The sequence below is a fragment of the Sinohyriopsis cumingii genome, chromosome 2 (genome assembly GCF_028554795.1).
Source record: "Sinohyriopsis cumingii isolate HCF-2022 chromosome 2, ASM2855479v2, whole genome shotgun sequence".
Lineage (NCBI taxonomy): Eukaryota > Metazoa > Mollusca > Bivalvia > Unionida > Unionidae > Sinohyriopsis > Sinohyriopsis cumingii.
The window spans coordinates 162,435,829-162,460,803 of NC_142962.1; positions in this window are offsets into that span (position 1 = coordinate 162,435,829).

Genomic DNA, 24,975 nt, shown 5'->3' on the forward strand with positions numbered 1-24,975 from the left:
TTGTTGGCAGTGTGAGAGTATATAGTGATGTCTATCACAGAGTTATCCTGTCGCAGACAAGTGCCATCACGCCCAAGCCAGTCATATTAACCTGAGACCAGGCTGCAAGCCGACCAGTCATAAAACTAACCTTTTAATGCTGAGCGCCAAGGGAGGCGACTGACTGTACCATTTTTAAAAATCTTTGGTATGACTCGGCAGGGTTTGGAACCCGCAACCTCCCGCATCCGAGGCTGACTCTCTAACCACTAAGACCATCATCGTCATGTAAAGATGTTTTAATTTTAAACTGCTGCCTCGAATTCGGAAATAAATATCAAATTTTTATACTGATTTGACTAATTCTGCGACATTTTTTTTCTATTAAATGCCCGAGGTTGCAATCCTCACTTCTTAGCTTAGGTCATTTGGCCAAATTTTCATATCACATTGTAGTCTGTATTTGTTCATGGAGTGAGTATGACATTTTTGAGCATTGTTAACAAAAATGTTTCATTATTAGCATGTAGAATCTTGTTTTCATTGTTAGCATGTAAAATCTTGGTTTCATTATTAGCATGTAAAATCTTGGTTTTAAGTGTTATCATGTAAAATCTTGGTTTCATTATTACCATGTAAAATTTTGATTTCATTATTAGCATGTAAAATCTTGATTTCATTGTTAGCATGTAAAATCTTGTTTTAAGTGTTATCATGTTAAATCCTGATTTCAGTGTTATCATGTTAAATCCTGATTTCAGTATTAGCATGTTAAATCTTGGTTTCATTATTTAGCATGTAAAATCTTGATTTCATTATTAGCATGTAAAATCTTGATTTCATTATTAGCATGTAAAATCTTGGTTTTATTATTAGCAAGTAAAATCTTGGTTTCATTATTAGTATGTTAAATCTTGGTTTCATTATTTAGCATGTAAAATCTTGGTTTCATTATTAGCATGTAAAATCTTGGTTTCATTATTAGCGTAAAATCTTGGTTTCATTATTAGCGTAAAATCTTGGTTTCATTATTAGCATGTAAAATCTTGGTTTCATCATTAGCATGTAAAATCTTGGTTTGATTAAATTTGTATCTGGATAAATGCATTTTCTTTGTTAATATGGTGAAGGTGACTTAAGCAAAAGGTTGTGTTGACTTGGTGAAGTGGATTTAAGCACGAGTTTGTATTCACTTGGTGAAGGTGATTTAAGTAAGGTTTTTTTTTTCCGACCCCCCTGGGGCTGTTTACGGATAATGGAAATTTATCATGGGGAATATTGGGGATGTTATCGGACAAGAACATTGGCAACAATGTGGCAAGCGTGTGATCTGCATCCGCTCTACTCTAGGGAGAGACAAATACAGTAAAGACACACACACACACACACACACACATATATACATATATATATATATATATATATATATATATATATATATATATATATATATATATATATATATATATATATATATATATATATATATATATATATAATATATATGTATTTAAAGATGATGCTATATAACACCTTTAAACATATATACATACATAGATTGATGAACATCAATCTATCACACCTAAACTATAAAATCGACAAACAAATTTTTCAGGCAATAAAGCAAATCTTTTCAAAGCATATGAGCGAAACTAAAAAGGGCCTTTGGGTTTACTCTATTTTCTACATCCTTCTTTTTCTCTACAATCTTCTCAATTTTTGCATCCTACTTTTTCTCTTCTTCTCATTCTTTTCCTGCTCCTCCTGTCTCTCCTATTCTTCCTTCATCTTCTGAATCTCCTCTTCCTTTTCTATCTTTTCATTCCATTCTCTCATTTGTTTTCTGCTCTCTTTATCCTCCTTCTCCTTCTGTTCTTATTTTATCATATTCCTTAACATATCCTTTGACTTTCTCAAGTAGTTGAAAGGAATTTAGGTAGTCGGCGAAAATGCTTTCTGAGTCATGTTGCCCTTGTGGTATCTTTCTTTCGTGGGAAAGTGGTAAATTTCGTAAACTTCAAACAACTGTTTTCCCAGGTCCAGAGCTTTATTCACGTTATTGTCAAGTTGAGTTCTTCTTTGGTGGGCTTACATAGTCGGTCTTGGTTCCACGTTTCGGCAAAAGTACGGCACAAGGGAAACATCAGTTTTCCTTGACAATGATGAGGTAAAACTGGATGGTATAAGTCCGTGGGAAGCAAAATTTTGCATTTGATCAATCATTTGTATTGTCGAATGTTTTCCAGGTCAATGTGTTCCATCAGCAATTGAGGATGCCTTGCTGTAAAGTGACAATATTTGCACACGTCAGGATACAGCGAAAACACGTCCAAGTATCTGATTTCTTCTCCTTTCTCCTCTTCGGCTCGGTACAGCGAACATGTGGCATTTGTCCGTCCTCCTTAGACACTGCCCTTCTAGTTCAGTGAGTCCACCAGCTTGTAACATTCCACGATGCGTTTAAACTTGCGGTCGGTTTTCAAACGGTGATTCTACTCGTATTGAAACATTTCCACCACTTGGCTTGCTGTTCTAACTTTAAGCGCCACTGTCATGTGACCTCGTACAAGTCTTCCATATTCCGTTGTAAACACTGATCTTTAGTGTCACGTTGAGGGAAACAGAGGGGACATCCGTGAAATAATTATCCGTTAAACTTCTACCTCAATCTTAGGTTTTCTAAGTCCCAACCATCCCCTGAATACATTCCGATGATCTTTTTCCCTACTCCGTTTCGGGCATGTTGAATACATTTGTCTTTCTTGTCGCACAAGTAATGTAACTAGCGTAGGGCTTTGACCGAGTATTATCGTTTGACAAAGTTCGTCGTTTGAGGGCTTATGACAGTACACTAAGGAACATGCTTTGGCAATGATATAGGCTTCTTTCAAAGAATCGATCCCTCCGTGCTCCATGAACAATTCCCGAATTTGTCTACAGCAACGCCGTAAAATGTCCACGTTGGAACGACAATACTTTAACATTTCTTCCTGAAAGTCGAAGGGATCTGAGGCGTGCATCTGGTAAAAAGCGTAGAACGCTTCTCGTTGTTCGGTGCACATTATGTCGGGGTGGTAGTAGTGAGCCTCGTGCAAATGGGGTTGTGTTGGCTGTCTTCGGTATTGCAAAAGTGCGGAAAATAACCTTTGGCCATTTCTATCATTCAAAACGTTGGCTCCACGTCTCGTCGATGGGGTCTAAGATCCATTGGGCAAATCAACTGGCGTGTTCGGTCCCCGAAAGATTTTTGCCACGTTCTCCAGGAATCTTGCTGCAGTGGAGGCAATGACTAAAGATAGGCTCTTGGATGCACGGCTGGCACGCTCGGTGAGAGAAATTAGGAATGGCGAATGTCGGTCTCTTGCATGCATTCGAAATCGAAAAAATATGAAATCGCCTTTCTTCTGGCTATCTTCTTCACAAATGTGACATTGTTTCTTTCCTGGATATACGTGAGCTTTGGCATTATTGCTTCGTATCACTTGTCCACAAGTAGGACACAGTCTCAGCAGTTGACAAACACTGTTCCGCTCTGAACCTTGCGTCTTCAGATGTTGTTGGTAACAGGCAGGGCTGACATAAGTTCGCTTACAAGCAGGGCAATTCGCTCGTTCTTGTCCTTCGTCCACAAAGGGTTGAGAGGCCAAACAGTTCTCACATTTCAATCCACAATGCTTGTGTTCCTCTCAATCGTTATAGCCATAGTCACATTTCTCATAGTAATAGCTGCATCCCAATAAAGAGGCGATACTGGTAATGGCATCTAAATGTTCATCGTGATGATAGACGTGAATGTATTTTTCGTCTTTGAAATATCTGCCTCGAAACAACAGTGGTCCGTGCACTTCTTGAGGGTGGACTTTCAAGGTGCAGCGTGGAGCCAGAGCATCTTGCAATTTTTGCATTTCAGGAATGCCACAGGGCGTGGCATTGGATAGCTCCGCTTGCTGTAACAAGAGTTCTGCTTCTCTTTGTTGTTTGGCTCGGTTCAATGTTTGAATAGTTTGCCAAGTTCTTTTCCATTCTACTGTGTCGTTCTTGTCGGCATACGTTCGTCCACCATGATGGCACGGGCTAAACACATATTTTCTTGAGGGTTATTAAATCGGACGAGGTTCTTTTTCATGATGTGAAGTTCGTCCACTAAATAACATCTTTTTGCGTCCTGTCCCTTGGGGAAGAGAAACGTGGATCGTGAACAGAGTCGCTCTTCCATCGGTGATGTGAAACTTGTCGTTGGATTGTTGCGCGTGTTGAATTATATCAATGACTTTAGAATGTGTCAGTTATGACGGGCTGCTAAACGCGATCCAAACGGGGAACTTCAGACTGTCGTTTCAGTGTGGTTAAAACAGAATCCCATACTTCGGTGATGAACTCTTCTGCTTTCTCCAGCGGTACGTCGGACTGGAAATCTTTAAACTTCACTGTTTATGTGTAAGCCGTAGTTCAAATTTTTATAGGGGCGCTAGTAGTGAATGGGGTGAGATTAGCGACAATGGGAATTAGCATTAAAAACACCCCCTGGGTAAGATTAGCGACAATGGAAATTTAACATTAACCACCCTGGGTAAGATTAGCGACAATGGAAATTTAACATGGGCAAAAAACCCTGGGTAAGATTAGCGACAATGGAATTTAACATTGGAGAAAGGAAAAAAGGAAATATCCATTCTAGGGACAAAGGCATTCGAACAATGGAAAAAAATATCGATTCTAGGGACAAAGGCAATTGAACATGGAGAATAGAGTTTGGGTCTGTCTAGGGACAAGGGGAATTGAACATGGGAATAGAGTTTGGGTTTGTCTAGGGACAAGGGGAATTGAACATGTTAAAAAAAAAAAAACTACTTTAGGGACAAGGGGAATTGAACATGGGATTTTTAAAAAAAAAATTTTTAATAAAGGGATAGGCAATGGAAAGTCAGTCTCTTTTCGAGAAACGTGGGTGGCCCTGAAAAGGGCCTTTGGTTTTATGTTAATATTAACATAGACGGCATCTGTCACATCTTCTTCTTAAACTCCTTCTAACTGCAGGTCCATACACAAGTACCCTCTTGAGGCATCCTTGTCTTTCTATGTAAACTCTTCTCATCCATAGACTAGTATCTGTCCTATCAACAACAGTCCACTTGGATCGGACATACATGGGTATGTCCATCCTGAACATCATTGTTGACACAAGGGTGGAAGATTGAACGTCGGTCCACATCTTGAGGCTCCGAGAACAGGGGAGTGATTGCGCTGAACTGCGCTTATTTATATGGAGAGGAAGGATTGAAACTGATTGAGTTCATTGACCAATCCAAACACGTGTGACAAAATCAGTCAGCCCGCATCCAATCCGAAGAGAGCAGTCGGTGACGTCACGTGGTCTATATTAGATTCGCTAGCGCCTGTGTGCAGTCAATCGATGCGAGACAGTGATTCAACATGACGGAAACTCAGAAAACGATTCACTGGGGTGCACCAGCAGTGGAGACCGCCCAAGGGAACCCGGACTTACTTTCAGAAGAGGTACATTGGGATTTTGTGGATTTTCTTACCTCGCAAGAATTTGTTCCGGAACCTTCGTCTCATTCTTCATTACCGCAAGTGGAGAATTTTAGACAGAGACAGAAAGAAGAATTGGAGAAATTTATGCAACGACAAAAGGAAGCGGAACAAGCTTTTCTCCTACAGCAACAGCAACAGCAACAAGAAGAGGTAAGAAAAAAAACAAGAAGAAGAAGAAGTATCAGCAAAGAAACAAGAGGGTGAAAATCAAACGGCCACGGTACTGTTGGACATTTTAGCGGAGTTAAGAAGTCTGAAACAAATGTATCAGACTTCTTTATCACGACCGAAGAGAATACGACCTTCCCGAGCTAAACACGCCAACCCTGTGACTAAGGCTATCGTACCACCCTTAGTGATTTCAACCCAATCATCATCAGAAGTAGGCCTCGGCCGTGGCAAAGGCTTAAGGCAGTTAAAGTTGATTGCTTAAACTCACCCCTACACCAAAAATGGTCCTTTTCAGGGCCACCCACTTCTCTCGAAAAGAGATAGCCTTTCAATTTGCCAATAACTCAAAAATCAACAACAAAAAAACCATTTTACCCTTATAGTACGTGTCTGTGTATGAGTGCGTGAGTGTAGCTTCTTATTTAAAATCAAAACTCAAAGACACTTACCTTGTATAATTAATGTATTCTTTTCTCCATAGTTACAATCCAATTCACAATTCACAACAGAACACTTTATAAAGTTCATACACTTCTTCTGTTTCTTTTTTTTACTCTCTCTTTTTTTTTCAATTTCTTCACCTTCACAGTCTTTTCCTCCTCTTCCTCCTCACTTTCTTCCCTTCTTCTCTTCTTCTGAAGAATCCCTCTTTTCTTCTGACTCCTCTTGTTTCTTTTTTGGGCAATCTGGAGACCAATGTCCTTTTTCTTGACAATAATAACAGGTATCTTGACCTTTGTCTTTTCTAGAAACTGTGTTTTTTCTTTTTTGACGGTCTGGACACTCTGAAGACCAATGCCCTTTCTTCTGACAGATATAGCAAGATCTTCACTTTTATCTCGAAAGGAAGGAGAGTAGTTCGTCGGCTGGTCTGAAGAGAATTTTCTAATGACCCCTCGCAAAGTTCTGACGAAACGTTCCATCTGGGTAGTCTCTTCCATCGTTGTGCTCGGATTGAGAGTGAAATGAATAGTGAAAGGACAAGACACACACCCTTTTTATATGCGCTGGTTTGCCATGACTATAAATTAGTCTATGGTGTTTAAACTTGAGTCATTTGACGTTTTGCACTCAAGATGAAACGATCCCATTCATTCGAGAAGAAAGAAGAGGCAGAAACGTGATCTATCGCCTCGTACCAGGGCTGAAATCTTGGCACAAATTCATGCCAGTGATTTTGAAGAGGACATGAGTGAACCAGAATTTGAAACCTCTAAACCAAGTTCACCACCCTTAGTCAATCCTGAAAAATACTATTCCATTCGAGAGACGGAAAAGCGCTCCTCCAGAAAATTTAGAACCACGGCTTACACCTACACAGTGAAGTTTAAAGATTTCAAGTCCGACGTACCATTGGAGAAAGCAAAAAGGTTTATCATCGAGATGTGGGATTCTTTGCTCACCGCAATCAAGCGACAATGTCAACCCAAAGAAGACGATCGCTTGACACTATCCATAGATCACGACAGCTTGAAATCCCCTGTTTGGATCGAGTTTAGCAGACCCGCAGAACTAACCCCTTCCAAAATCATGGACAAGATTCAACACGTACAACAATCTAATGACCAGTTTGACATCACCGATGGTAAAGCCACACTGAAAATGGCCCACGTCTCTCCTCCTCAAGGGACCGGACAATGCAATAAGGTGTTATTGGTGAACGACCTTCGCAACACCAAAAAGAGTCTCGTCCAAATTCACAATTCACAAGACCAGATGTGTTTAGCCCGAGCCATCGTTGTGGGACGAACCTATGCCAACAAGAATGACAAGGTAGAATGGAAAAGAGCCTGGAAAACTATTCAACGATCCGACCGAGCCAAACAACGAAACGAAGCAGAACTCCTGTTACAACAAGCCGGACTGTCCAAAGACACACCCTGTGGCATTTCTGAGATGCAGAAATTGCAAGATGTCCTAGCTCCACTCTACACCTTGAAAGTGCACCCTCAAGAAATGCGCGGACCTCTGTTGTTTCGAGGGAAAGCCTTTAAGGACGGAAAATACTTTCATGTCTATTATCATGATGACCATTTCGATACCATTACCACTATCACTGGATTCCTGGGATACAGTTATTACTGTGAGAAATGTGACTATGGCTATAACAATCGAGAGCAACACAAACATTGCGGATGGAAATGCCCAGGATGTTTGGCCTCTACACCCTGTCTGAGCGAAGGACAAGAAAGAGTACATAGTCCTGCTTGTCTGAGCACGTTTGTCAGCCCTACCTGTTACCAACAACATCTGAAGACGCAAGGTTCACAGCAGAAATGTGCTTGTCAACTCCTGAGATTGTGCCCTACGTGTGGACAAAGTCAACGTACCAACAGTACCAAGACACACGTATGTTCAGGAAAAAAAATATCACATTTGTCACCACATCGTGGACTTGCAACACGAATGCTACGTGCAAAAATACCAACCCCCAACAGAGAAAGAGGACGGTCACAAGAAGAAAGGCAATTTCATCTTTTTCGATTTCGAATGCATGCAAGAGACTGACATTCACATTCCTAATTTCTGCGTGGCTCATCGAGCGTGCGAGAAGTGCATTCAAGAACCTATCTTCAGTCATTGCCCTCACTGCAGCAAGATTCCAGGAGGGCGTGAAAAAATCTTTCGAGGACCGAACACGTTAGCCGATTTTGCCCAATGGGTCATAGACCCCGTCGACAAGACGTGGAGCCAAGAGGACATCGAACGTTACGGAGATTGTCATCGTCATGCCACGGTGATGGCTCACAATTTCTCCGGATACGATGGACAGTTTCTTCTCAGATACTATACGGAACAAGGCACCGAACGTCCTAAAGTCACTTTGAACGGAGCCAAAATCATTTTCATGCAAGTGGAACAAGTGCAGTTTAAAGATTCGATGAGCTATTTGGCCATGCCTTTGAGTCGAATGCCTAAAACGTTTGGAATGACAGAAATGGCTAAAGGGTACTTTCCAAACTTTTTCAATACGGAAGCCAATCAACACGCCGTTCTACCTCATTTGCCTGAGGCTCACTATTACGACCCCGACAACATGCGTACCGAACAACGAGAAACTTTCTACGCTTGGTACCAGACTCACGCCTCCGACCCTTTCGACTTTCAGGAAGAAATGCTAAAGTATTGTCGTTCCGACGTGAACATTTTACGGCGTTGCTGTGGAAAATTTCGAGAACTGTTCATGGAACACGGAGGGGTCGATCCTTTGAAAGAAGCTTGCACCATTGCCAAAGCGTGTTCCTTAGTGTATCGACAACGATTCATGCCTGAAAACACCGTGGCTGTCATTAGTCCTCAAACGACCCACTATGTCAAACGTCAATACTCGGTCAAAGCCCTACGTTGGTTACATTACTTGTGCGACAAGGAAGACAAATGGATTCAGCATGCCCGCAACGGAGGAGGCGAAAAGACCATCGGAACGCATTCGGTCGATGGCTGGGACTTAGAAAACCCCAAGATCGCATACGAGTTTCACGGTTGCTTATTTCACGGATGTCCCGTCTGTTACCCTGATCGTAGCACTAAAAATCAGTTTTTACAACGAACCATGGAAGACTTGTACCAGGACACTTGTCAGCGACGCCTAGAGTTAGAACAGCAAGGATACCAAGTGGTGGAAATGTGGAAACACGAGTACGATCACCGTATGAAAACCGATCCCGAGTTTAAACGTGCCGTGGAAAGTTACAAGATGATGAACCCCCTAAACCCGAGGGATAGTTTGTACGGAGGAAGGACCAATGCCACCTGTTTGCTGTACCAAGCCGACGAAGAGAAAGGACAAGAAATTAAATACTTGGACGTGTGTTCGCTGTATCCCTACGTGTGCAAATATTGTCGCTTTCCTGTAGGGCACCCGCAATTGTTAATGGAACACATCGACCTGAGAAACATTCGACAATACGAAGGCTTGATCAAGTGTAAAGTTTTGCCTCCCACGGACTTGTACCATCCCGTCTTACCTTACCATTGCCAAAGTAAACTGATGTTTCCTTTGTGCCGTACTTGTGCCGAAACGTGCAACCAAGACCAAACTTGTCAGCACACCCAGGAAGAACGGGCCTTGACGGGAACCTGGGTCAGCGTAGAATTGCTCAAAGCTCTGGACATGGGATACCAACTGTTAGAAGTGTACGAAATTTGCCACTTTCCCAAAACACAACAATACCAGAAGGGTGACCCTTGTCAGAAAGGCATTTTCGCCGACTACGTGGATGCCTTTTTGAAACTGAAGCAAGAAGCCAGCGGCTATCCTTCTTGGTGTCACACTTCCGAAGACGAAAAGACATTCAGAGAGAAATACTATGAACAAGAAGGTATTCCTTTAGACCACATCGAGAAAAACGAAGGCAGGCAATCGTTTGCCAAAGTGATGTTAAATTGCTTGTGGGGTAAAATGGCACAACGACCGTGTTTACCCAAGACGGAATATTTGACAGAACCTTCCTGCTACTTTCAGATGATTCACGACAAAACCAAATACATGAAACACGTGGACGTCGTTCGCGAGGATTTGATCTTGGTCAATTACGAAGAAGATCTGGACTTTGTACAAGACGACCCCTTTGGAAATGTCATCATTGCGGCTTACGTGACAGCTCATGCTCGCTTAAAATTGTACGAAGCTTTAGAACTGTTAGGGGAACGTGTCCTGTACTTTGACACGGACAGTTGCATTTACATCCATCACCCGAGTCAACAGCACCCTGACATCGAAGGAGACCGTTTAGGAGCCTGGACAGACGAACATCCCGACGACAAGATTCTAAGTTTCGTCAGTGGTGGTCCCAAAAATTACGGCTACGAATACCGGGACAAACAAGGAGAAGTGCACACGACGTGTAAAGTGAAAGGATTGACTCTGAATTATCGTACCAGTCGTGTGGTGAACTTTGGGGTATTGAAAGAAGCCTTGCAATCGGGAGAGGATGGAAACTTTAAAGTGACCACCTATCAACCCAACAAGATTGTATGTTTACCCACTCACCACATCGTCAGTCGACCCGTGGAAAAAGTCTATCAAGTCGTGTACCAGAAGCGAGTGCGACTTTCCAATCATTTCACCTTACCGTATGGACACGTCGGTATTGGTCTGTATATAAAAAGGAACCCTAGGCAAGATCGATAGTTCATTGTGACTACCAAGACCGAGCGAACAAGATGAATACTTTCAGAGAAACACAAAACAAGTTTAGACAGGCACAATTCATGTGTGGGGCTTCTGAAGCGGAATGCGATTGTGAGCCTTGCGACTTTTCAACCTGTGTTAGTGACAGTGCCAGAAGAACCAGTCACCCAGGACAGGACTGTCGTGGACAGGCCTGAAAGACCCTTTCGGGAGGACACTTGTGTGACCTTACCCCCTATAGAACTGGTCAGAACATTACCCAAAACATGTTGTACAGACACTTGTGTTTATTCCACGTTGATGGTTATCATGTGCATTTTATCCTTCTACTTAAGCCTTTGGCTTTTATGTATTTTTTGTCTTTCGTATTCATGTTTAAAACATTCAATAAACGTGTTCTGAAAAAAAATATATAAACTCTCGTCTTGTTTGTTTTTGTGTCACAAGTGACATTCCAGACACTATGGCTACCTCTGCTGTCTCTGCTCCCTCTTCCTCTACTGTCAAAGTCAACGACGAACACTTAGATCGTGCCAGTTGGGAGGCTTTGTATCTTCGCCATCCTTTTAACATGCTCATTGCAGTACCTAGCGGTTCAGGCAAAACCGAATTCGTCAAACGTTTGATCGAACATAAACATCATTTGATCGATCGGCCACCTCAGCGGATCGTGTGGTGTTACAAAGAATGGCAATCGGCGTACAGCCTCTTGCGAGAAAGTCAAGGAGATTCCATCGTGTTTGTGGAAGGCATTCCTAAAGAAGACGACGGCATCGTCTCTGACTCCCGTCAAACCCATTTGGTCATTTTTGACGACATGTTAGGAGAAGACGAAGAAGAAATTAAACTGTGGTTCACGCGCAAAGGGCATCACCGTAATGCCAGTGTCGTTTACATCATCCAAAATTTGTTTCAACAAAGTAAAGCCCATCGCACCATTAGTCTCAATGCGCATTACGTGGTCTTGTTTAAAAGCCCTCGAGATAAATCGCAAGTGCAAGTCTTAGCCAAACAGTTAGGGACACCTTGGCTGACTCAGGCGTACGACGATGCCACTCAAACTCCACACGCCTATTTATTCGTCGATATGAAACCTACGGCCCCCGAGGATTTGCGATTTCGTACCCACTTATTTCACCACTGGTGCCAAGACGGAGGGCCTGTCCTGTACACGTCTCCGTCCTCGACTTAATTTCACTCCACAAAAAAATCTATAAAATCCTCAGACCCTTTTTGACTGTCTCACACACATTTTGAACATGACGTCCCTTCAGTCGCATCTTCCCGTCAAATTGATTCGTGCCTTGTATGGCATCAGTCGAGAAAAAACCCCACAAACACGAGCTCGTGTCTTAGAAGCTAGTCTCAAAGAAGTCTTACGATGGTTCACGGTGACGGCACGTCAATTACTCCAAGGAATCATTCAGATTCCTCATCAAACCAAACGCTTTTTTGATCGAAACAAAGTCGCTTTAACCCAACTGGCCGATCCCCGCATCGACACTCAAACCAAAAAACAAATCATTTTGAAACCTGGAGGGAGCGGTACTCTAGGAGGGGTCATCATTCGCTCTCTCTTAAGATGGGATCCTAATGCCCCCAAACTTCTCCCCAAGAAAAAAGTCAAACGAAGCTCCAAGAAGAAGAAAAAGACCAGGTCCCCATGGAGAACTTCTCCAGTGGCGGGACCCTCCTCTTACCAGACGCCACCCCGGAAAAAGAAAAGAAGCCCCCAGAAAAAGAAAAGTCCACAGAAGAAAACTAGTCGCAAGAGAGGCACTTCGGCCAGGACGCAACTTTACACTCGCAAACCACGACCTGCCACGACGGTGACTGCGTCTCCGGCAGCCTCATGTTCATCCACTTCTCCGTTGATGACACCAAGAACTGAAGAGTACTTGGAGACGTTGATCACACCAAGAACATCTCCGTTGATGACCCCAAGAAGAACTTCCCCAGTGGCAGGACCCTCCAATTTAGTGGCAGTGGCTGCTGCTCACAAAGTACCTTCTCCCAAAATCAAAGTCCAAGAAAGATCGGGCATGTTACAAAGTTTACTGGATTTGTCCAAGCAAGAACTGGCTCGATATAGTCCGTTACGTACCCCTGCACGACGTGTCATGCCTGTCCTCAAACTGATACGCCGTAAAGACAATCAGTGGCGACGCGTTCCAGAATAGAAAAGGTCTGTGACCAAGTAGGGGTATCAGTGTTTTTGGTGCTGAAGACTCAAAGATGTCACCCTCCAGAAAACATCCCTCTTCTAAACAGCCCCAAGGAAAGAAAAGAAAAGGTTTGCCTCCTCGTTTAGTCAAACATGGGGACTTGTTATCTGTCCTGTCCAAAGCTTCTCCACCCCTACGAACAAAACTCATTCAATCAGCCTCCAAAGAGGTCATCGATACTTTGTGCGAATGCTGTTTGAACGTCTTGAAAGGCACGATCCCTTTGTCCAAACACCAGAAACAATGCTTAGGCAAACATCGTCACGTTCTTCGTCAAATGGTTCAAAAGAAAATTCATATTCGTCAAAAGAAGAAGATGTTGGTCCAACGTGGAGGCATTTTACCCCTCTTGTTAGGTTCTTTACTGAAAGGAGTCTTGGGAACCATGTTGGGAGGACTGGTGGGAGCCAAGATAAAAAGGCCCTCGGAAGTCCCAAGATCTCAGAATTGACCCCTGACAACCCCATGGAAGGACGAAAACTAGCTTTAGTGCCTTACAAACGATGGATGGAATACTATCGTTGGCAAGAACAACGCACCCCGCATTTACCTCCCAATCCCCATTTGAGCGAGATGTCCCAGTTACAACACGAATTGCAGTCCTTGATGGATCGCCAAGATTTGTCCGAAACAGAAAAATCGCAAAAGTACGGTCAACTCTTGCAACGACTGCAACTCTTTCACCAGAAAGCTTTAGACGAAACAGCTCTACCCACTCTGAAAGATTTTAAGACCTTGATGAAAGTCCAGCACCATCATCACTACCACCACTGCTACTACCATCCCCAGGGGTCACCAGAGATGCTACCCCACGAAGACCTGAGGAAGAAGAGATGCGAGAAGTGTTTCAAACACCGTCAGGAGCTCCCATTTCGAGTAAGATTGCAGCATCCTTGTTGACCCCGTCCCCCACACCCCAACGAGAAGAAATGAAAGCTTGGGTTAAAAAGATGATGTCCACTCCTCCTTCGACAGAAGTGAAAAAGAAACAAGGGAAACCAGAAGTGAAAAAAGAAAAGAAGACCAGAGCCATTCCATTGCCACCACCACTACCTTCGACTTCTACTCCCGTAGCCCATCGGACACGTAAATCCGTTTCTAAACCACCCTTTCGTCCCACCTAAAGTAGCATCACCGAAGAGTGGGTGACTTATTAACACACCAAATAAAGATGGAGAAGGTGTTATCCAGCATTTACTACGATCCCTCGCATCCTGCAGGTTACGCAGGAGTTCAAAAATTGTATCGTGCTGCCAAAACTCGACTGAAAAGTCTCCGTTTACCTCAAGTGCAACGATGGTTACAAGAACAAGCTACCTACACTTTACATAAACCCATTCGACGCAAGTTTGCCAGAAGTCGCACCCGAGTGGAAGGCATCGTTATCAATGGCAAGCCGATTTAGCCGATGTCTCTCATTTGGCCAGCTACAATCGTGGCTACAAATATTTGTTTTGTGTCATCGACGTCTTTTCCAAATTTGCCTGGGTCGTACCCTTGACTTCCAAATCGATCAGCGAGTTAGTGCGAACCCTGCAACGGGTGTTGAAACAAAGCGGTCGTCACCGTCTTCGATGGCAAACTGACAAAGGTACCGAATTTCTGAACCAAGCTTTCTAAAAAGAATTAAAGAAACGTGACATTCATTTTTTTACCACCGAGAATCCCGAAACCAAAGCCAGCATCGTGGAACGTTTTCAACGCACTTTGAAAGAACGCATGTGGAAATATTTTACGCATCACCACACTCCAAAGTACATCGACATCTTACCACACCTGGTGCAAGCGTACAACCAATCTTACCATCGAAGCATTGGACGTGCCCCGCAAGAAGTGACACCCGACAACGAAGTGTTGGTGTTTGAGCGCCTGTTTGGTACGTCCCCGACGAGGGCTGTCCCCAAGAAAAGTGGAGTGTTGGACGTAGGAGATTGGGTGCGCATTGGCAAAACCAAACGCACTTTCGACAAAGATTACTTACCTAACTGGACGACCGAATTGTTTCGCGTCCCTGGACGAGTGCATGGCCGTCATCCTGCCGTCTATAAATTGGAAGACATGAACGGAGAAGTGCTCAAAGGAACGTTTTATTTGCCCGAGTTACAACTTGTCACCAAAAAAGAAGACGACGTGTACGACATCGAAAGCATTCTCGAACGCAGAACCCGCAAAGTGGGCAAACGACGTGTCAAAGAAGTCAAAGTACGTTGGAATGCATATCAACCCAGTTTTGATTCTTGGATCGACGCTTCGCAAGTCATCGACTATAAAAAGAAGTGACCATCATGCCCTTTCACACAGACGCAGCTACGTCGACCACTCCTCCTTCACCTAGTTCTTCTGTGCAAGATTTACAAAAACATCCCTTGTGGGTGTGGTGCGGAGAACGTGTGCGAAAAACGCAAATCGTCTTTTTCTGCCAAATCTTCGTGGTGTATTGTGTCATCGGGGCAGCCATTGACAATTTGAGTTTGCAACAAGGAGACAAACAATTGTGGACCATTTTATTGAGCAGTTGCATCGGTTACCTGCTTCCCAATCCCTCCCTGAAATTCTCCTCGAACGGGAACCACGGGAACCTTGTGTCCAGTGCCAGTGCCAGTCACCACTCCAACCACAACCAGAACCCCATTTTGAGCGGAGACACGCCTCTGACGTCCAGTAACCCCTTGGACAGCCACAGAACTCTGGAATTATGAGTCACCAAAACCAATTTTACTTAACCTTACCCAGTGACAGTTCCATGGAGGTGTTTCCCCACAACACGTTGTGCTGTTACACGGCCAAATTACCTCAGGCCATCCCATTATATCACGAAGCCTATTGGGAAGTGGCTTTGGTAGAAATGATTCACTCAACACAAATCAAAAAATCACTGAAACTCAAAACACTTTTGACGTCGAAATTCTGGACCCAACAGTGCAGCAAACCATGACGACCACTTCTCAACATAAATCACTTCCCAAGACCCCAATACTCAACAGTGACACTTCTCCTTTTTACGTTTATCACTTTAAATTTAACTCAGGCCATTATTTTAGTGGTCAACATCTGGTGGAGGCCATCGCTGACAAATTCTATGCAGCATTTGACAAAGTTCTGACCAAACTAAATAAACGTGTCACCATGGAGTACCACAAACAGTCACCGTCTACTCATCAGATTTGAAAGTGAGGATAGAAGTATACGTATTAAATTTTGCCCAGAATTGTATGACATTTTGGGTGGAGACCGCAATTTGGTCACGGATAAGCAGACCAAAAAGATTCACATAGCAGACATTGACAACAACGGGCATTTTGAGCGCATTTTCGTTTCCCGGTAGAACTGAACCAGGGACTGAATTTGATCTTCGCGTACTCCGATGTGGTGGAGTACAACGTGGTGGGACACACCTCTGTGCCGTTACTGCGTGTCATTCATTTCAAAGTAAATTCTGCCACGGCCACTGACGAGGAAGGTGGAAACACTTACAACGTTCACGGCGAATTTGTACATCCTCACTATTTGCCTGTCAGCAAGTCGTATTTGGACACGGTCAACATTGCTATAAAAGGAGATTTAGGACAAAATATTCCATTCACCAAAGGAAAAGTCACGGTGAAACTCCATTTTCGAAAACGGTTCTCTCACGATTCGTAAGTCATGTATCCAGTGTACCGAGGGGTTGCTCGACAGCGAGGACACGGGTTAGGAGATATGTTAAAATCGGCCTTTCGTTCGGTGGCCCCGGTGTTGAAACCGATGGTGACACGCGGATTGCACGCCTTGAAAGATGCGGCACTGACGCAAGGCAAAGAATTTCTCCAAAATGTCATCATCGACAAACAAAACCCTAAAGAAGCTTTCATGAGAGCAGGCAAAAATGTCTTGCTGCAAACGGGTAAAGACCTTTTGGGCCAACGAGACACACCTATAAATGCCCTGCACGCTACCGAGTCAGGCATTCAGCAAGGACAAGGCAGAAAGAGACGACGAAGAAAACACCCTTTCACCAGACTTCACACGTCTAGAGCGAGAAAGGCCAAGAAAAGAAGAACCGTTCGAGACTTAGACGTTTTCGATTATTGAGACACAGCAACAAAAAAAATGATGCACCGAGAGCCATGCGCCTGTTCCAAGTCGGAACTGGATCTGTTTGCCATGCCCCCCACCCCCCAACATGATGACCATGCAAGAATCCCAATGGGTGGAATTTCATCCCGTCTCCTCACTGACCGATTCCGCTCCCATCGAGTTTGAAATCAAGGGACAGCCCGAAGATTACATCGATCTGAGTAGCAGTTACTTGTACTTGAAAGTCAAAGTTCTAGATAAGGATGATGGTGCAGTAGAAGACACTGAGAATATAGCTCCCGTCAACAATTTCATGCATTCCTTGTTCAGCTCAGTGGACTTATACTTGAATAACAAACTGGTCAGCAGCAGCATGGATACTTACCCTTATCGTGCCTACCTGGAAAAATCTCTTGACGTACGGAATAGATGCCAAGAATACTCATCTCAATGCCTGTGTGCTATGGGAACCTGACGAGGCGGGCAAGTTCTACAAAATAGATGGAAGCAATGACGGCTTTGAGGAAAGACAAAAAAAACTTAAATAAAAACAGTTTAGAACTGATGGATCGTTTGCATTTGGACATGTGGTTGCAAGAGAAATATTTGCTGAACGGTGTAAATGTTCGCTTGAGATTGAATCTCAGCAGTACCACTTTCCATTTGTTGGCTGATACTGCTGCTGGCAATCCTAAAAGCCAAATCGAGGACGTCAAACTCTACGTACAAAGTGGGAAATGACATCAGTCAAACGTTGAGCAGAACGACCGCCAAGTATCCCATACGACGTGTGGAAGTGAAAACGTTCACTATTCCCGCTAACCATCATTCCATGATCGAAGATCATCTGTTTCAAGGACAGTTACCCAAGCGTTTAATCCTTGGTATGGTCCTGAATTCACCCTTCAACGGAGCCTTCAAAGAAAATCCTTTCAACTTTCAACACTTCAACGTGAAGAAAATCGAAGTCAGTCGCGATGGCAAGACCTTGTGTACCAGACCGTTCGAACCTAACTTTTCTCCCAATAAAATGAATTACTTGAGATCGTACTTGTCCTTGTACGAAGCCACCGGACAGTTAGGAACCAACACCAGTCACGGCATTACGTACGAAGATTACGCAGGAGGCTATGCTTTGTGGGCTTTCGATTTCACTCCAGACCAGGGCAGCGACGAGGGACATTTCCACCCTATAAAATCTGGCCAGATTCGTGTGGAACTTCAGTTTACAGAACCACTGGACAAGACAGTGAACGTCATCCTGTATGCAGAATTCGATAATACGATAGAAATCAACAGTTTGAGAGAAGTCATTCTAGACTATTAGAAGCTGTGGAAGACTGTTCTCCCTCTTTACCTAGTGGAGAAGCTTTGAAGATGGAATGTGAGGAGACCGTGGAAGGAGAATCCCAACACAAAGACGAAAAGGACATCGTGATCAAGTCGAGATGTCCAGAACAAGAACAACAATTGGTCTCCTACTGTGCTACATACCTGGCAGACACAATTACGATATGGATGAAGCATGATTAGTATGGATGTCAAAACATCAGTCAAGAAGAAAAATTCAACGAATATCTGGACGAAGCTTGGAGTCTGTTTAAAAAAGACGTGTTACGTTGGTGGTATAAAGACTTGCGTGAACATTTCTGTCCTCCATTAACGACTCGAGACATCCATTACATCAAAGCCCTCTTTGACAAATTCAAAGAGAAAGTCGAGATCGAAATTGATCACTTATTATCAGCAAAAGAACATTTAGTGACTTATTTTGATCGGGATTTTTCTATAAACGATGAGAAAGTAAATCGTAGATTTTGTGACTAGTATGCTTATTTTGTTGTCTTCAGCTAGGAAACGTAGTGTCCATCCATGACTCAATGACTTGCAACAGTGGAAATCACAATTTCATTCACAACGTTGCCAACCCTGTTTAAAGTAGAGTGTAAATTGAAAAAAAATGTTTGTCATTTGAAAAATATGTATGATGTTATATTGTTGGATTATTGTTAAAAATGTTAGAGTTGTTGGTTAGTGTTAAGTGATTTGGAATTAAAAAAAATGTTGTGTTTTGAAAAAAAATGCCTTTGTCGTTTGTTTGGCTATAAAAATGTTGATTCATGCTCTTTGACTTCTTACTATCCCTCTCATTGAACGTTGTGGCTCGAAAACCGTGGAGGGATGTTTTCCTTCACGTCCGCGCTTTGACTTTAAGAACCGGGGTAGTTTCCAGTCTAACCATCCATTGTCGACTCATCCTCCTACGAAGATGTGCTCTAAACCAGCTAAGCTAAACGAAGCCTACGTGAATTTGCATAGGGTCAGACACAGTCTGATACCGAAGCCAGAAGAGATAGAGAATGTGAGAATGCTAAAAGTCACTGAAGACCTGATAGAAGAGCTCTTCAGAGAAGAAGTGAACGGGGAGAAAGAAGAATGGACAGAGAAGTACAGACTTCAGAGACAGCAGCAACAGCAACAACAACAACAACAGCAGCAGCAACAGCAGCAGGAACCTGAACCTGAGAGAGGCTTTGTCGATTGTCGTATTGACACCAAAGAGTTCTTCTTCTCTTTCCGAAGAAGCAGACCTATCGTCAGAAAGTCTATCCTCAGAGGACGTCGCATTCTTAGAAATTAAAAGATTGCCATAGCAAACAAAAAAAAAAAACAGCCCTTTTCAGGGCTACCCCAAAACTCTAGAAAAGAAATAACCATCAATTTGCCAATGTGTGTAGGTAGAGTAGTGTGAATATAAACACTGACTCTTTTTTATAGTGTGAGGGTATGTGTTTGTGTATAGGATTTTGCGTTTGTAAATGCTCACGTACGTTGGTGTGGATAGTAGATTAAGATCATGTTATTTGGGCTGTTTGACGTGTGGGGAGAGTAGATTTGGGGTTTGATTGCTTTGCGTATGTGGATAGTATATTGAAGTGATTAATGAAAATTTTTTTAGAATAGAAATGGGTAGTATAAAAAAGTGAGTGAGTGTTTCTTTTAGGTCCGCGCGTTGTTTGGTCATGATCTAGGTAAGATCAATTTTATGTTTTTAGGGGGATGTTTTCCTTCACGTCCACGCTTTCACTATAAATTGAAACTCGCTGGACAGTCTAGCTACGCTTGTTGATTGATCAACAATAAAAATGAGTAGCAGACTTGGAAAACTTTTTGAACTCCAGATGCACATGGAATATGCCAGATGCCTCCTGAACGAGCTGGCTGCGGAGGCCCTTGTGGAAGAAGCCAGGATAGAACAGGAGGAGGAAGAGAGAAAAATGAAAGAAGAGGAGGAAAGAAAGAGAGAGATCAGGTGTCACCCTATGATGAACCCTGTGTGCAAGGTGACACCTAAGGCAAGAACATCTCCCCAACCTGTAGCTACACCACATTTACAACAGTAGGTAAGGATGCCAATTCATCCTAGAATAAGAAATAGAAGAAGAGAGTAGTCACACTACACTACTCTACTCTACATTCACTATTCCAGAGACAGAAGATTGGAATAGTGAAGCCACTCAACCCGCCTCTGCGCTTACAGCAACAAGGGTGAATTGGCAAGGAGACTGGAGTCGAAGATGTGTGTGTGGTGCCAGACCAGGAAGGTGCCAGCATTAGATAGGTGCATCTGGAGTTAAAAAACAGCCCTTTTCAGGGCTACCCCAATCTCTAGAAAAGATATAACAATCGATTTGCCAATGTGTGTAGGTAGAGTAGTGTGAATATAAACACTGACTCTTTTTTTTTCTTGTGTGTGTGTGTGTGTGTGTGTGTGTGTGTGTGTGTGTGTGTGTGTGTGTGTGTGTGTGTTTGTAAGCGCTCACGTATGTTTGTGTGGATAGTAGATTTGGGTTTGTTTATTGTTTCTTAGCGTATGTGGAGAGTATAGTTTGGGTTTTGTAACCGCTCACGTACGATTGTGTGGCTAGTAGATTATGGATTTTGTTTTAATGAGTCGCGTGTGTAAATAGTAGATTTGGGGTTTGTTTATTGTTTCTTGGCGTATGTGGAGAGTATAGTTTGGGTTTTGTAACCGATCACGTACGATTGTGTGGATAGTAGATTATGGATTTTGTTTTAATGATTTGCGTGTGTAAATAGTAGATTTGGGGTTTGTTTATTGTTTCTTAGCGTATGTGGAGAGTATAGTTTGGGTTTTGTAACCGATCACGTACGATCGTGTGGATAGTAGATTTGGGGTTAGTTTATTGCTGATTCACTTATGTGAATAGTATATTATATGAAATGAGAAAGTAGGGGGATGTTTTCCTTCACGTCCGCGCTTTCACTATAAGAACCCACAGTATTCTTCGTTCAAACCATTCTACAAAGAATAAAAAAAGAAGATGGCTTCGAACCAGCTCGATAAAATGAAAACATTGCAAGACGTCCTGGACAATTTAGGTATGATGGAGCAAATGTTAGTGAGGTTAAACGAGGATCACTATTCTTATAGCCCACATAGAGTGAAGATGGAGATTAACAACTTAAGAAAAGTAAAGGAAATGATAAGTGCTGTGATGAAAGAAATAAAGGAGGAGAAGGAGGATGAAGAGGAAAGGATAAGGATGAGAGTATGGAACGAGAAAATTGAAAAGGAAGAAGAAAATGAGAAGAGGAAGAAAGAAGAGGAGGAGAAGCAGAAAGAAGAGAAAAAGAAGGAAGAAAAGAAAGAAAAGAAGAGAAAGAGTGTAGGAGAGAAGATAAGAAGTTGGTGGAGAAATAGAAGAAATTAGAAGAAGAAGAAACCCAAAGGCCCTTTTCAGGGTCACCCACATTTCTCGAAAAGAGACTGACTTTCCATTGCCTACCCCTTTTTAAAAATTTTTTTTTAAAAATCCCATGTTCAATTCCCCTTGTCCCTAAAGTAGTTTTTTTTCTAACATGTTCAATTCCCCTTGTCCCTAGACAAACCCAAACTCTATTCCCATGTTCAATTCCCCTTGTCCCTAGACAGACCCAAACTCTATTCCGCATGTTCAATTGCCTTTGTCCTTAGAATCGATATTTTTTTTCCATTGTTCGAATGCCTTTGTCCCTAGAATGGATATTTCCTTTTTTTCCTTTCTCCAATGTTAAATTCCATTGTCGCTAATCTTACCCAGGGTTTTTTGCCCATGTATATATATATATATATATATATATATATAAGACAAATCATATGGCGAATAACAATCCTTTCAAGTGCATTGGATCCAGCAAGGGATCACGTGTGTCAAGGATTGATTAAGATAAATGCAATGCGCTTACATAAATTTACGTAAAATAGCAGATGTCGTTATGGCTCATCAATTTCTAGGTCAATACAAATATTTTCCAGTATCAGCAGCAAAGCTGAAATAAACTTGTTGAAACGTAACAAAGTTAAAAGGTTGGATTCGTGTAGAAGCAGCCATGTAAATCAAACATAACCGTTTGTTCCGCCTTTGACAAAGACTCATTAAAGAGTCGAAAGCGCTCATGCTAATTAGTTGCATTTTGTGTTTTGGTATTCCTTTCACTGTGTCGGTTTCACTCTGCTGGATGTTTTAAATTTTACAACTGTAAGAGGCGACTGACAGTGCCATCATTTTGTCTTACTATACATATGATGATACCGATCAAGGTATTGTACATTTTATGACATTGGATTTGAAGGACTTTACCACCTTTACTCATGATCTTTTTAGTACACACACACACACACACACACACACACACACACACACACACAAACACACACACACACACACACACACATATACACACATACATACATACATACATGCATACACACACACATACATACATACATACATACATACATACATACATACTTAGATACATACACACACACATACATACATACATACATACATACATACATACATACATACATACATACATACATACATACATACATACATACATACATACATACATATATACATATATAAATACATACATACATACATACATACATACATACATACATACATACATACATACATACATACATACATACATACATACATACATACATACATACATACATTCACCACTAAGTATTTCTCGGATTTCGATTAAGCCATTTCTTTGTTACGGATCAAGTGCTGTGTCAAATAAAAGTGTTGATAAATTATATCGCAACTATCTGATAAATTATATGGTAACGATCTGTCTAGATTTAATTGTGAAAGGCGTACTGCATTTCAACTCAACTATTTTATCAAAACAAAACTCTTTCCATGTCGACTGATCCAGGTAACTATTCTAGTGATGAAGATTTTATGAATGTTTTATAATTGTACATTGTAGTTATTTCTGCAATGTTTTAAAAATGTACATTGTAGTTAATTCTGCAATGTTTAATCCTTCCTTGCAGAAGATTTGTTAGAAGTTTAAATGTTCTCATTTGTGTATTGTAAAGTGTCAAATTTCGAATAGTATTGAACCGTAAAGTTGAATACATTGAGCATTAAAATGTTATCATATTTAAGCCAGAAAAGTCTTTGTGAAGGGTCACTTGGACCTTTTTGCTTTTCTCCCCCATGTCAGTGTTAAACTTATGACTCACTGAGATTTGACCAGGGCATTGCAACGCTGTCATGAGAAAGTAAACATCTGAGCTACCAACCATAACCTCTTGATAGGAACCCATGTCAAATTATCATTTACAAAGGGATATTGATATGCAACGTATTTCAGGATTTCTAGGCTGTCCAAAATCTGACGGAAGAAATGACTATCTTGGGATAATTTAGGAACCGCTGCATACGATTGGTCAGAGTAAATTAAGGCGTGCACTTTGGAAGTAGTGTGAATTTAAAGTGACGACCTTGTTCGAAATTCTTAAGTTTGAAAATCCTGAGAGAGAAGATTCGCACCGAGAAAGCCTGAAAAGAATAATGCTTTCTCGTTAAACAAGAAAAGGGGACCCGGTGGCTGTTTTGTAAGAAAATAAGGAGTTTAGTGCTAGGATGCACACTTTCTGAAAGAGAACGGCATAAAGGTACGCAATTTTAATTTTTCACATAATTTTCTATTTTTGATAGTTTCTTTTATGCAAATGTGTTTGATATGACTAGGATCCATATTAGGTATCGTTTATTCAATTTCATGGAAATCTGTTGATACTAGAGGTGTTATGCAATTTATCTCTTAATTTGACAGTTACTAGTTCATTGATATAATTTACGGATTGCATGTTCTCCAAATTTTCATGTGTAGGATTTCATAAGGTGTATATGAATTAATTTCCTTAAAAGGATGATACTGATTATCGTGAGTTAACGATAGTCACATATTTATAACTACTTCTCGATACAAGGGTCTACTAGACGAAACATTCGGTGGCTCAGTCTCTCTGCTGCTCAAAATTCTAGAATTTTTAATGCTAGCATTTCTGGAAAATCCTTTAGGATTTCTAGTTAAAAATTGTATCCAACCCAACTCGATACCGTGTCCGAGGATCATGTAAATTTTTCGTTACAAATCCGTGTGGTTTTGCCTGAGCACGACTAAAGAAATTTCTGAATTTATTTATGTCCATGTCACCGCTGCACCAAGTCTGATGAATATTTCGTAACGTGTGTGCGTCAACGCCGTTAAATACCGCAAGAACGTTACAGTTATCTCTGATCACCTTTGGTATTTGTGTATATCGTTGAGTTACATAAATCACATCAATGTTTTTATGCCTGCCGCGTGAAAATATCCTGGCAGGGTTTGATTGTCGTCGCCGTTTCTGCTGCTGTGAATTAAAAATTTAAGTTAACAATAATGGCCAACATTGGAGAAGCACATTCCGCTAGACTAGCTCGAGAGCGACTAGAAGCAATAAAAAAATTTCTTCCTGTACGAGATAGTGTAAGA